Source organism: Vulpes vulpes, chromosome 11, assembly GCF_048418805.1.
Source record: "Vulpes vulpes isolate BD-2025 chromosome 11, VulVul3, whole genome shotgun sequence".
NCBI classification, from domain to species: Eukaryota; Metazoa; Chordata; class Mammalia; order Carnivora; family Canidae; genus Vulpes; species Vulpes vulpes.
The window spans coordinates 57,825,800-57,841,209 of NC_132790.1; the positions used below are offsets into that span (position 1 = coordinate 57,825,800).

General features: G+C 41.8%; 1 protein-coding gene across 1 annotated transcript in view; it reads left to right on the forward strand.

The window, feature by feature from the left end:
• GOLGA4 (golgin A4) overlaps positions 1-15,410 on the forward strand; it is a 179,075-nt gene that overhangs the window by 33,197 nt on the left and 130,468 nt on the right. Inside the window, exon 5 of the mRNA XM_072726415.1 lies at positions 4,050-4,157. The gene's annotated coding sequence lies outside the window, so the exon portion shown is untranslated. The remainder of the gene's footprint in view (positions 1-4,049; positions 4,158-15,410) is intronic.

Here is a 15,410-nt window from a genome sequence, read left to right on the forward strand (position 1 = left end):
AGGTGAAGCCTGCCCACCAGGGTGACAGAGCAGCAAGATGTCTTTGAGTCATGGAATTATCCTAGAGCTGTCCTAGCCTTGGACTTCCAGGTGTTTCCTTGTTGTTTAGCCAGATGAGTTTGAGATTCTTTTGTTTTCTGCTAAAAACATTCTGACTGGCACTGAACTTATATGTGCACTTTACAAAAAAAATGATTTTATTTATTCATGAGAGACATAGAGAGAGATGCAGAGACACAGGCAGAGGAAGAAGCAGGCTCCCCATAGGGAGGCCGATGTAGGACTCGATCCCAGGACCCCAGGATCATGACTTGAGCCAAAGGCAGACACTCAACCGCTGGGCCACCCAGGTGCTCCTGCACCCTTCTGATTCAAGGTTTAAGCTCTCTGTATTCTACTACTGAATGCTATAATGTAACGTCTCCGTGGGCTCCCCAGAAGCAGATTCTGACATAGGAGTTGGAGTGTAGATGATTTATTGAGGTTGTGATCTCAGGACAAGCCAGTAAAGGAGGAAGGAGATAGAATAGGAAAAGGGAGTAGTCTCAGGCAAAGTCTATCCTTGGTCTGATCCATAGGAGGTTCTGGAATCTGTGTAGTCTTATATGGTAACCACCACCTACATGTACCTATTTACATTTAAAGGAATTAAAAGGAATTAAAGTTTAAAATTCAGTTCCTTGGTCTCCTTGCCCTATTCAACCAGTGGCTCCCACGTTGAATAGGGCAGACAGAAGCATTTCTGTCACCACAGAAAATTCTACTGGACAATTATGTGTAAATTATAACACACAGTTGCCCCACCTTGATGCCTCTGCACTGCAGTTTTGGTCAATCATTGCTGTCTGGTAGGGAGTGGTGACATAACCCCTCCACAAAGATCCCAGGAGGTGGCTCCTATCAGCCAAGGGCAACTCCCCAGGGCAGAGCACAGAAGGTCACAGCACCTGTAGCAGCAGCACCCCCAGCAGCTCCAGATTGGCCATTGGGTAAAGGAACCTAAGGGAAGTACCAACAATGACTACTATCATGGTGTCAAGCAAGCATGAGCTGAGATGCAATACTTTTGACAGAGTGATTAGGGAACCCCCTTCCCTGCTATTCCAGAATCAGGGAATTCACAATCTCCTGGAATTACTACTAGGGAGCACCTTTGTTCCATATCAACCCCGGGTTCAGATGTGTGCCAACTCCAGAGATACTCAGATTTCAGGGGGAACACTGAAGGCTCAGAGAGCAGCCTCTAAGAGAGAAAGACACATGGCCCAGTGAGTAAGACCTAGAAAAAGTGCCCGATGTCAAAGAGGGGTGGTGACTCTGTGCAGAATGTGGAGCTGCTACCAGAACTGCTTCAACTAGCCTCTGTGAAAGAAAGAAACCGGGGGTATAAATTATTATTAAGTGCCCATTATGCTTCTATAATACATCTTCCTATGTTTTACGTCTGTCTATTCTGTTTACCTCTTTATATGACACCAACTTTGTAATGCCATCTTGTATAAAAAGAATAGAAAATAATTAAGTCTTTCATCTTGCATGGTTTATCAAAATGTCTTATTACTGCAGCTTTAGAAATGCTTCTTTGGGGCACCTGGGTGGCCCAGTGGTTGAGCATCTGCCTTTGGCTCAGGTCATGGTCCTGGGGTCCTGGGATTGAGTCCCACATCAGCCTCGCAGGGAGCCTGCTTCTCCCTCTGCCTATGTGTCTGCCTCTCTCTCTTTGCCTCTCATGAATTTTTTTTTTTTTTAAAGAAACACTTCTTTTAGCTCTACAGTTTGTTAGGGAAAGTGACGCATCCTTACCTTCCTCCTCATTTCCTTGGTCGGAGTTAATTCTTCCCTAGGGGAAGTCCTCAGATAACACAAGCAAGGAATTTCACTCTCCTTGACCTCCCAATAGCTGCTGGAGTGGCTGGTCTAGCTTAGGTCAGATCTTCACTGCCCTGAGGACCTATTCCATATGATAGTTTGGCCCCGATGGCAGGATGGTGGTGGTAGGTGGTGGTGCGGGAGGAGGTGGCCTAAGCCAGTCATAGTAACCCCTGAGCAGAAAGCAGAGGAGCTTTTCTTTCAGATATTTTTCCTTGGATCAAAGATAGAATCCAGAGACTAAACGATGGTAGTGATGTTCTACTCATATTCCCTCAGTGAGCATCAGCCCAACTTCCAACTGTGGGCACCTGCAACTTTATCTGAGGGCTGTTCTCCGGCCACTGATGTCCATTTTGTTCATGTGTGTGGTGGGCTGCGGGTGTCCAGGAATTGCTGTCCTTCCTCTCACCAACCTTCACTCCTCCCTAGTTTTCAACCAATGATTAATGGAAGTTAGTATATAATACCAAAGCTCCTCATCCCTTGGATAGGATACTTAAGCATGAGTCTACGCTGGCTCCGAGTGCCCCATGATGACAGTCATCCTCATGGTAATTGGCTTGATAATGTCTGAGCTCCCTTTATTTGACTGCCTTTCCCATGCTGTCTCACTTCCCCTCTTACTGGTTTTGTTTTGTTTTGTTTGCTCCTAAAATGAACTGTTTGCATTTGAGTCATTGTATCAGTATGTGTTTCTGGGGGAATCCAATGACGATCCTAGGAAAAGTCCACCCGGCCAGTTATCACTGGGAACCACTGCCCATCCTGAGCCCTAGAACCATCATCAGGTTACAAGAGCTAGAGTAGAATGCCTTGTTTCTACTTCTGCTGAACAGTTAGTTTTATTCTGGAGTGAAGATTATTAGCAAATGTATAAGACATTCAACATGCTGCTTGCTCCCTATCATTTTTTCCCCTATCACTCTTTCAGTTTTAAAGCTGATACTTTGTTCTCCAACTCCTGTTGTTTATCTCTCAGTTGGCTCAGAACTTGAAAGGAGAGTACGAGGTTATTAATTGAGTCTCCTGAAACTGTTGCAATAAGCATAGTAGGAAGGTAGCAATTCAGGATGAGCAAAATTCAGGTAGACAGGTCAGAGGGTGGCTAGGTGCTGGCCACCGGCCTGAGGGGAGGAGCAAATCTACAGTCCAGAGGGGAGGAGGCATACCAAAATAAGAATTCAGGAAAAGAGACAAGGCAAAAGCCCAATAATCAGAGCACTTGGGGATGCTGGGGATGTGATCCTGTTGATGAGACCAGAGCTCATTTATCAGAACTGGATCACTGCAACCAGAGTGGGGTAATATCATCCCTGCTGATGCATAGCTTATGGGGCCTGAGCTAGTCAGATGCTTCCTTTATCAGGCTACGATGAAGCCTGGGGGCAGGAGGCTGGGCTGAAGCTGTGAGCAGAAGAGAACCAGCAAGGAAGGAAACAGGCCAGTACTGATCCATTCTGCAACTGGATATTGAAAAGACTAGCTCGATTCTATCCCTCTTGTTTGTAATGGGGCAATACTGTGCTTTGTTAAGCCATGGAGAGGAAAATGCCATTCTTTTGTCTCTTTTCTCGAATTTTGCAGACATTGACCTTTGAAAGCTCTCTTGCTTATCTTGTATCTTTCATCTTCTCTGTCAAGGCTCATGAATCATGAGAGGACCTCGGCTGCTCTAAATGACTTCAAATCTGTCTGGTTCCAGATAAGTTAGAGAGCAGGTATACAGGTCAGGGCTCTGAGTTACAAGGGGTAGGACCTAGGGCGTCTTGGACTGGAACTGTGGACTTGCTGCCAACAGGACACTCTCTCTCCATCCAGTTCTCAACACCCTTTGCCCCACTTTTCTTCACATGTTCATCTTATTCCCTCTGCGGGTAGGCCTTTCTGACACCTTTAACCCACCATCCCCCAGCACCTTTCATCCCCAAGTTTACTGATGTCAGCAGAAAGAGGTCTGTGCATCACTTCCTGGGAAGGACACTCACAGGTTCTGCCTAGATCTTATGCCCATTTCATGGCCCAGCATATAACAGGCAATCAGTAAGTATTCTTGAATGAATGAATGAATGAATGAATGAATGAATGAATGAATGAATGAAGTTATCATGGCACATGTGGCAGAGATATAGCTCCATTGTTATAAATTAATATATTTTAGTTGATGTCTCCATCTCCAGATACTGGTTTATGGGCACGCACTTGCTTCTGAGAGCTGTCTGCACTCAGTGTGTTGAGGAAACAGTTTCTGAGCCTGCAAGATTGAGAGTTTTGCTAAATTCAGCAAGGTAAGTAAATGCCACCCTGGGGGGTCTCCTGGACAAAAGCCTGTTCTACTTTCTCAGATATCAGCCTGCTCTATGCTGTTGATAGAATTTATGCCTGTCGCTGTTTTGAATCTCTACCCTGAGAACTACACTAGGAACGTAGTTTTCAAATTTATGTTCAGGGGCACCTGGGTAGCTCAGGTCATGATCCTGGAGTCCCAGGATCAAGCCCTGCATCCAGCCTCACATTGGGCTCCCTGCTCAGTGGGGAGTCTACTTCTCCCTCTGCCCCTCACTCCACTTGTGCTCTCTCTCTCACTCTCTTAAATAAATAAAATCTTAAAAAAAAACAACCCTTATCTTCACGATATCATTGCAAAGTGACTGTCAGATAAGGTCTTATTGTCTCTGCTCAATAACTAGGAAAATCCAAGCATATATTGGGTAGGTTGGTGTTTTCCAGGATTTCTTTCCCAGAATGTGAGCCCCCTGAGTATCCACGGAAAGGGGATTCATAGTCAATAATGATTAGGAAACAGTGCATGTTAGTATATTAAAGGCTCTGAAAGAAAGTACAGTTATGAAACCTATATGAACTGAAATCTTTCTTACATTGAACAAAAATGATTTTACAGAACGATTGGATGCTAAGCCTCCTACTTCTACATCTACCTTCTCTTGTTCCCTGTTTTCCTAGATGATCTCTTTCCACCTAAAACCAGTCCCTTCATCTATGCCCAGCATCTTATCCCCTCCCCCATCCTCAGGACTCTCCTTTGCTTTTTTTGCTACAAGAAAGCCCTTATTGTTTCCATTTGGTCCAGGGTTTGGGAGAGGGCTACAGGGTGGTTCAAGAGCTTCTTTGTAGCTGCAGTAAGCTCATGCAGAAGCCCTGACACAGGGGGACACCAATGAGGTCCCTTAAGGGCTGCTGAGCCCCCAAGGAACCTAGTTGTGCCTGCAGGTGAGTCTTATAGAAGAGATACTCACCCAGCCCAGTGTGGAGGCCAGCCAGCCCTTGGAGATTTGTCAAGCGGTTGACCATCTTCTTGATGAGTTTCACCTCCTAATCTAGGAAGTGGTTCTCTGGGAAGTTACAGAGCTGAGGGTCTGCGTGGGAGAATGCACAGCATGCAGATCCAAAAGGGCATGTTTCAGGTTTCATTCCTGGATCACAGTAGCTCCCTTGGTGTCTAGGGTTTTACCCCACTTATCCTGGGGCGGCTTCTGCATATCCTGGAAGAGGGCATGGCCCCCACCTTCGTGGTTCTCCTTGGCCAACTCCAGGAATAAGTGGTCCATGTCCTTCAGAACCACACCATTGGGTTGAAATAGAAGCCCAGAGAGAGAGAGATAGGGATGGGAGACCCACAGATGGATGTTGACAAGTGATTGACAGTGGCCTCCACCTTGATGGAATAATTCTGACAAATCTGGGAGTTCCTGGTTGGTTGCCGATAAAAAGCTATGCACACACACACACACACACACACACACACAAACACGAGGTGTACACTGATCCCAGAGGCAGAGAATGACTGAGACAACAGGACAGCTGGAAGAGAGGTTGGAGGGTGGTTGGAGGCTGAAAGAAGTCATGTCCCTGGGTCCCCTCCAAACACTTGAAGCAAGAGACGGATCCAGGGGACCATCCGGATGCACCACCTCTTGTATCCATTTATCTGTTTATGGATCAATACCTTCTCACTCCTGGATCTTTCCAATCAGCATTTATACAAACTCAAGGGCCTAAATCCTTGCTTTCAATGTGGTCAATGAACCAGCATTCTCAACATCATCCAGTTGATGGTAAGGTAGACATTGGGCAGTCATTGGTCTCACCTTTGTGACAGCACTTGACTCCCTTGCCCTGTGAACTTTGTGCTATGTGATCAGTGTGTAGAGTTCACTTGAGAATTTTGAGCTCTGATTTGTTGCAGAAATGACATTCTCAGAGGATACCAGTCATTTTCCAGTTTGTTGTCAGGTCTGCTCTCCTCTCTTGATACTAAAAGGGGCTGACCCTTTACTTATATTTCCAGGCTCTCTTGTCAACTGGGTGCTGTCAGTAGGAAGCATTGGTGGAAGATTGAGAGTAGGAGGGAGGGAGTGTCTCCAGCACCACTTTTGTGATTCTGGTCTTGCTCCTGTACTCTGTTAACACCATCTCTTGTCCTTGGTCCTCCAGCCCCAGGGATGGTGAAAGCTCCCTGCTCTTGCTAATCTTTCTGTGGCTTCACCATCCTTTGTTTGGCTTTTTGATTTTCCTAATACTTATATAACAGGTTCCCCATACCAGATATGGGTTGTGCTTTCCTGAGTGCACCCTGACTGATACATGGAAGTAGCAGAAAATGGGGGTTGGGGGAAGGAGAACATTTGAGAAATAGGCAAATTCTCTTTTTAAAAGGTGTTATTTATTTATTTGAGGGGGAGTACAGAGAGAGAGGGAGAGAGAGAATCCCTAGCAGACTCTGGCAGAACACAGAGCCAGATACGGGGCTTGATCCCATGACCCTGAAATCATGACCTGAGCCGAAATCAAGAGTCAGATGCTCAATTGACTGAGCCACTCAGGTGCCCCTAGGGAAATAGGCAAATTCTACTTGACTCAGTAGGCAACCTTGAAGTCCGGCACATGGTAAATGGGGACCAGGAGGCAATGACAGCATATTTGTATCATAAGTTCTGAGCTACCCTCACTCCAATAACACTTTCCTTTGAAAGCTAATGCCCTCCAATCTGGTGGTTGTGGGAAAGTCTTATGAATAGAGAAAAGAGAAGGTTACAGAGGATAATCCATCACTCTGCACATGAGTGACCCTGGTTGTAAGTCACAAATAAATCAGTGTTGTTGTGTAGCTGCCTGGGGTGGGAGTCAGAGGAGTTGTCTCACAACAGAAACCTCTTCATCTGGAAACAGGTTGGGGACTATTTCTTTTGGCTGCATGCATAGCTGGTCTGGTTGGGCCAGTTGCTGAATTGTCATAGTGGTTGGGGCCTATTGTCAAGTGTCAATATTTTCACAGTCATCCCACATTGCCAAGCTACAGCTCACCCTGGCATCTGTCCCTTGGCTCTGGGAGGACAGGCAATTCTTTCATACATAATGGGAAAAGATACAAGAGAGACTGTCTTCTCTCAAAGGCTGTTTAAGTAGAAAGCCAGTGTACTCTGAATAATGCCTTTTCAAATGGAGAAAGAATTGAATTCAAGAATCGCATACTCCTGGAACAGTTGGAGATGGCAGTTTGCTGAGTATGATTTTTGCAAGAAGATTCTGTAATGAAATGTTGGCCTCAGGACACCTGGGTGTTTCAACGGTTGAGCATCTGCCTTCGACCCAGGGTGTGATCCCAGGATCAGGGATGGAGTCCCGCATCGGGCTCCCTGCGGGAAGCCTGCTTCTCCCTCTGCCTATGTCTCTGTCTCTCTGTGTGTGTGTGTCTCTCATAAATAAATAAATAAATCCTTTTTTTTTTTTTAAAGAAACGTTGGCCTCAAAGTCAGAAATAGTGTATTTAATCAGAATATTGCATGTTTGTATATGTGTATATATATACTATGTATAATATAGATATATTTGTATAGGTATGTTTTCATCTTTCCAGTGTCCCTTGAACAACATGACAATTATACCATGCCTGGAAATATAGACAGAGCTAAGGCTGAGTGCAAGGTAGGTAGGAATTGCACGCATAAGGACACTCATCAACCAAGATGTTTCCCATTCCTTTTCCTCCAGAGGTTAAACCACTCCCCCTGGAGAGCTGTGGAACAGGTGTGTGGGGTGTGGTCTAAGATGAGAGCACTTTCTGGGAAGGAATGCGTCTTTACCTTTCACACACTGAAGACACAGCTTGAGCTGGAGGTGGGGCAGGTAGAGCTTTCAGCAGAGACTAGAGGTCCCAACTATTTGCCCAGTGTGAGGAGAGGTAACCCAACACTCTCCTGGCTGCCATGGGAACCATGGAGGGCAATTAGTGGGTGATTACTCCTGGTAGAAGGTGGGTACATGTGATTTCTCCTCTAAAAGTCTTAAAGGCGCAGACATGAGCATCCCAGCCCCTCATAAAAGTGGGACATGTGTCCTTTTGTCTCTGAGTTGAAACCTCAGGCCTAACACTTTTAATAATGCCTTATTGACTTTGATTTTATTCATCTCTTCCTATAGGAGCCTCATTCCTGCAAACCCTGGTTAAGGTAGAGATCCTTAGCTTTTGTGTTGAAAACAAATTTCCAGGGGTGCCTGAGTAGCTCAGTCAGTTAAGCGCCTGCCTTTGGCTCAGGTTATGATGCCAGGGTCCTGGGACAGAGTACCGCGTGGGGCTCCCTGCTCAGCGAGGAGCCTGTTTCTCCCTTTCCTCCCTGCTTGTGCTCTTCTATCTTGGTCTCTCTCTCTCTCTCTATCTCTCTCTCTCTCAAATAAACAAAATCTTAAAAAAGAAAGAAAACAAATTTCCATGGTTAGAAAAATGTCAGTTAAAAAGTCTGTATTTTTTAGCCTTTTTTTTTTTTTTTAGATCTAATTAGCTTTATTAAGCAATTCATGCATTGGGCAGCATCCCATCTAGCCAATAGAGAGATGCTCCCTAGCTCTGATTTTCTTAAACTGCAAGTGTGATCCTTTAAAAATTGATGGCAATCACTTCTCGGCCTTTTGGCTAAGATCAAGTGTAAAAATTGATGGCAGAAAAAGGCTTTTTTGTTTACAATTCCCTTCCTTCTTCCTAAGGAGGCAGTCTCTAGTAACCAGAGGATTTTCTGTTTGCTAAGGGCAAAATCAACTTCCCTGTAACAATTGCCTCTCTAGCCCATGAGGACAGAGTTAAGTGATAGATGTGGGAACGCAAGATTAGAAAGGTTGAGCAAAGGAGGCTCTACTTCAGGAATGAGACAGACATTGGGCTGGAGGCCCAGTGGAGGAAGCTGAGCCAAATAGAGCTGACAGATGAGGGAGGAGATCTAGACATCCACTCAGAGGGCAGCAGGCAGGGTGGTTTGGGGAGAAAAGATATGCTTAATAAGATGATTTAGAGTAAAATATGGTGCACTGGAATATGTAAACCACAACGTGTGTTCTCTTTAGAAAATCTAGATTCTGGAAATTCTAGATTCTGAAGTGAAAAACCAATTTTTTACTATTGCATAATGGAGTCTGTTTTCTTTTGGAGAGTCAATTGAAGTAGTATCTTGTTCAGAGATGAGGCTCAGCCACAGGTTATATAAAAATCTTGAATATACAGTTTAAATATTCAAAAGATACAGAAACACACAAAGTAAAAAGCGAAAATTGCACTCCCCCTATTTTGATTCAGGGTTAACCCATCCACAACTAATTGGTGTGTATCCCTCAATATTTTTCCTAAGTATTGTGGACACACACATAATTGATTAATTAATTATTTGGTTCAAAAAGAATTTGAGGTTGAAAACCATTTCCAAAAAAAAAGAAAGAAAGAAAAGAAAAGAAAACCATTTCCCTTTAAAATTGTGAAGATAGTATTCCATGGCCTGCTTTTTCTTGAACATATTAAAAATTAATTTTTGAATAGTTAACACATGCTTCAGATATGAATTCAAAAGATAGGAAAGCATATGAAGGTAAATGTTCTCACCATTGATACCTCCTGCTGTCTAATTTCCTTCACTGGTAATAACAATCATCATTAGATTTTTTATGTGTCTTTTGAGATGTATTTTGTGATATCTATACATTTATAAATATATATACACACATATGTTGAACCATATGAAATTATCATTTTTGAAGTTAAAAACCCAGCAATTTCATGGTTCAACATAACATATATGTATATATGAATATAATAAAGATTTCATTTATTTATTCATGAGAGACACAGAAAGAGAGAGGCAGAGACATAGGCAGAGGGAGAAGCAGGCTCCCTGTGGGGATCCCGATGTGGGACTCAATCCCAGGGCCCTGGGATCATGCCCTGAACCAAAGGCAGACACTCAACCACTGAGCCACCCAGGTGCCCCATGAATACAATTTTTTTTTTATGAATACAATTTTTTAAAGAAAATTTTATCTATTGAGAGAGGGGGTGGGGGGCATGAGCAGGGGAAGGGCAGAGGGAGAGAGAGAAGCAGATTCCCTGCTGAGCACAGAGCCTGACTTGGGACTCAACCCCAGGACCCAAGACCATTATCTAGCTGAAGGCAGATGCTTAACAGACTGAGCTACCCAGATGCCCCACAAATACAATTTTTAATTGCACTAAAGGTAGCATGCTGTATACATTGTAGCATACTTTGATATCTCACTCTACAAGAAGTCTTGAGATCTTCCCTTTATTCATATGCAGAGAGCTGCCTCATTCTTTTTAAACTTTTGTGCTATTATTTTCACAGTAAACCATTATTATTTTAAAACTTAAATTCAGTAAAATTGAATTTTACTTTTGGTATGAAGTTCCCTGAGTTTTAACATATGTGTAAATAGATCTGTATACTCCCCACCACAACCAGGAAACAAGTATTTCAAGCATATCTATGTACTAACAGCAAAGACAGAGCATTACCCTCAGGTACCCTAAGATCTTTCCTCAATTTCCCCTCCTTGTTGCATTGCCTTTTCTATACCCCAAGACAATATTTTCCTTGATTTCCAATGCCATAGACTAGTTTTGCCTGCATGAAATCACATAGTATACATTCTTTTATTTACCTTCTTTTGCTCAACATTATATAAAATTCATTCCTGTTGCCATGTGATTACTACAGAGCAATGCATTGCATAAGATTCATCATATTAAGCATTTTCTGACAAGCAGAATTATGAAAAAACATTTATATAGATTGATAAATTCAACTTTGTTAATTGTAATGGTTTCTGGGTTTGTGTTATACTTAGAAAGGCATTTACCACTCCAAGATTATAGAATAACAGTCCTGTATTTTTTTTCTAGTGCTTTAATAATCTCATTTTGTAGGTGTGAGGCACAAATCCAACTTTTTTTTCTTCAAGATATTGACTTATTGGGGGCGCCTGGGTGGCTCAATCAGTTAAGCATCTGCCTTGAGCTCAGGTCATGATCCCAGGGGCCAGAGATCGAACCCCACATTGGGCTCTCTGCTCAGTGGAGAGCCTGTTTCTTCCTCTTCTTCTGCTTGCTGCTCCCTCTGTGCTGTCTCACTCTCTGTCAAATAAATAGATAAAATCTTTAAAAAAAACCGACTTTTAAAATTATTTTTATTATTATCCAACTACATTTTTAACCCTCATAGGGAATTTATGATGGATATAATTATACATCTTCATTTTGCATATGAAAAAACTGAGACACGGTACCTGGGCCACTCAGTTGATTAAAAGTGTTTGTCTTGAGCTCAGGTCATAATCTCAGGGTCCTGGGATTGAGCCTCATGTAGGACTCCCTGGTCAGTGGGGAGTCTGCTTCTCTCTTACCTTCTGCCCCTCCTGCCACTCATGCTCTCTCAAATAAATAAAATAAAATATTTTTTTAAAAAGGAAAAAAAAAAAAAAACCTAACCTGAAACAGAGAAGCAAAGCAACTTTTCCCCATCACAGAGTAATAGACGGTGAAGCTAGGATTTGAACCCAGCCAGTTGAGTTCAATGTCTGTGTGCTTGCTTATTCCTCATCTTACCAACCTTTCCATATGGGAAGAATCTACCAACCATTACCTTGAATTTGAGGCAAGGGTTCTTTTTGTTTTTACTGCAACACAAACACAGTATCCAAATGTTTGCAACAGTGAATTTGTGTACTTAAGAATCTGATTGTCAAGTAGTTACTTAGTAAGGAGCAAGGAATTTGCCACTTCTCACCTTTGTTCCCTCCACTGTTACTAAGAGACCTCATTCTTGAAATGATTTTTTCCCCCAGCTCAGTGTTGGGGCTTTCTCTTTGAAAGGGTCTTCTCATTAAATTGTTGCCATCAGCTGTGTAAACAGTCCTAGGATATGTCATGCAAACAACTATAAAAGTGCTAAAGATGACATTGAGCTTTTAGAAATCTAGCAGGGTGTGTCTCAGAGAAGAGAGGGAAGCGTTAAACTTCTGACAGTTGGGAGGCCAGGAGAAAGAGCAAGAAGGCCTGAGGTCATTTTCCACTTCTGTCGCTGAGATCATATGACTTTAGGAGAGTAATTTTTTTTGCTCTTTTTTGTGCCTATTGTCAAACAGGGCACTAACAATGACAATGTAATGCTTCACATCCCCCTAGTGTACTTACTTTTTGCCTACAAGAGGACTTAAATTAAAAACAAAGGTACCCTCCCCCAAAATTATTTAAGGAAAAGACTGTAGCCAAAAAAGTAGGCTAGATTCCTGAGAGAGTCACAGTCTAAGTTTAGACAAAGATATGGAGACCTTTCTTTCATGGAAGTCTTTCCTACTCTTCTAGAACTGTAATCTACCTAGACATACCATGTTCTTTTGCAAAAGTAAACATTAAAAACATACTCAAAGTGTTCTCATCAAGGGCATTAAAACAGTGTAATGAGGTATTTCAATATTTACAAAAGTAAAATATTTCTTTTCTGACAACCAAGAAAGAATTTATTTTAGTGAGCACACATCAGTGTCAATCAGTAAATCATTTTGAGGTAGAGTTGGAGAGCACAGAGCAATCAAAGTCAATGAAAATCTGTGCGTCCACAATAATGAATCCAGAGGTAGTTTGCATGGTGATGTGCCATGAGCTTTAGAGCTTTAGAGCTCTGGGTTCAAATGCTGCTCTACCGTCCAGACTGTGTTACTTTGGGTGAGATTCTCTCTCTCTCTCTCTTTCTCTCTCTCTCTCTCTCTTATTTATTTATGAGACACAGAGAGAGAGAGAGAGAGGAAGAGAGACAGGCAGAGGGAGAAGCAGGCTCCATGCAGGGAGCCCGACATGGGACTCGATCCCGGGTCTCCAGGATTACACCCTGGGCTGAAGGCAGCGCTAAAACGCTGAGCCACCCGGGCTGCCCCTCTTTTTTTTATTTTTTATTTTTTATTTTTTTAGATTTTATTTATTTATTTATGAGAGACACAGAGAGAGGCAGAGACATAGACTAAGGGAGAAGCAGGCTCCCTGCAGGGAGCTCGAAGTGGGGCTCCATCCTAGGGCTCTGGGATCATGCCCCAAGCCAAAGGGTGATGCTCAACCACTGAGATTCTAAACCTCTCTGAGCTTTAGTTTTTAAATTTTTATTCTAAAATTTTTATACAGTGAAATTCAGTGTGTGTAGTGCATAGGCTTTTTTTTGGAGGGGGGGGCGTTGAGAAGTGCACAGAGTTGTATATCTACCATCAGAGCTATGATATGAAGTCTTTCATCATCCCAAAGATTCCCTCATTATGCCCTTTTAATACCTCCCCCACCCCATCCTCATCCTTCACCCTACTTACGTCCTAGAAAACACTGATTTGCTCTCTTTCCCTATCATTTTGTCTTTCCAGAATGTCATATAAATGAATCAAAAATGTGTATGACTTCTTTTAAGTCTGACTTCTTTCACTTTACTTGAGATCCTTTCAGGTTGTTGTGGCTATCAATAGTTGATTATTTATATTTTAGAGTAGTATTCTGTGGTATGGATGTGCCACAATTTTTTTATTTAGTCACTGGCTGAGAAACATCAAAGTTTTGATAATTTGTGTCTTTTGAAGGATATGTCCATTTTTCTACATTGTTGAAATTATTTGCCTAAACCCTTTTGTGATACTCCCTCGTACTATCTGTAGAATCTATGGTGATAGCCTGTCTTTAATTCCTGATATTGATAGTGTTTTTATTTCTCTCAATGAGTCTTACTAGGGGCTTATCAATTTTATTAATCTTTTCTAAAAACCAAAGTTTCGCTTTGTTGGTATTTCTCTATTGTTTCTATTTTATTGATTTTTGCACTTATCTATATTGTTTAATGCCTTCTACTTACTTTGGTTTTAATTTTCTCTTCTTTTTTAAGTTCTTAAGTTGGAGTCTTAGATTACTGATTTTTAACCTCTTCCTTTTCTAATATAAACATGCAATACTATAAATTTCCTTCTAAGCATTGCTTTAGCTGTGCCTCACAAGTTTTGACATGTTTATTTTCATTTTCATTCATTTAAAACATTTTCTTATTTCTCTTGAGCTTTGTTCTTTGACCCATTGCTTATTTGGATGTTAGCTGCCTAATTTCAAAATATTTAGGGATTTTTTAGATATAATTTTGTTATTGATTTCTAATTTAATTCCTTTGTGATCAGAGAATATGCTGTATGATATTAAATCCTTTGAAATTTATTGAGATTTATGAAATAGCATATGGTCTATCTTGAGTATCATGTTTACTAAAAAAGAATGTGCATTTTGCAGTTGTTGGTTGTTGTTTTCCAAAAATATCAATTAGGCAAAGTTAGCTGACTCAGATCCTCTATATCTTTACATACTTTTTTGTCTACTTATTTTATCAAGGAGACTAAGAGAGGGAGAGGAGTTGGCAAGATGGTGGAAGAGTAGGGGTCCTCAACTCATCTGGTCCCACACACTTACCTATATAACTTTCAAAACATCCTGAACACCTATGAATTCAACCTGAGATTTAAAGAGAGAACAGCTGGAATGCTACAGAGAGAAAAGTTTTCGCTTCCAACAAAACTCACCTGGGGATTTTACATAGGTCATGGTTGATATTTTTGACTCAACCCACTCATACAGACACTCTGCACTGGACAAAATGACTAGAAGGAAGAATTCACCACAAAAGAAAGAACCGGAAACAATACTCTTTGTCACAGAGTTACAGAATTTGGATTTCAATATGATGTCAGAAATTCAATTCAGAAGTACAATTATAAAGTTACTGGTGGCTCTGGAAAAAAGTGTAAAGGACTCTAGAGACTTCATTACCACAGAATTGAGATCTAATTAGGCTGAAATTAAAAATAGATTAAATGAGATGCAATCCAAACTGGATGTGCAACCTGCTAGAGTTAATGAGGTGGAAGACAGAGTGAGTGACATAGAAGACAAGTTGATGGTAAGGAAGAAAGCTGAGGAGAAAAGAGAAAAACAATTAAGAGCCCATGAGGAAAGGCTTAGGGAAATAAATGATAGCTTGAGAAGGAAGAATATACATCTAATTGGGATTCCAGAAGTGGCTGAGGGAGAGAGTAGACCACAAATTTGAACAAATCATAGCTGAGAACCTCCCAAATCTGGGGAAAGAAATAGGCATTCAGATCCAAGAGATAAAAAAAAAAAAGATCCAAGAGATAGAGAGAACCCCCCAAAATCAATAAAAACTGTTCAACAT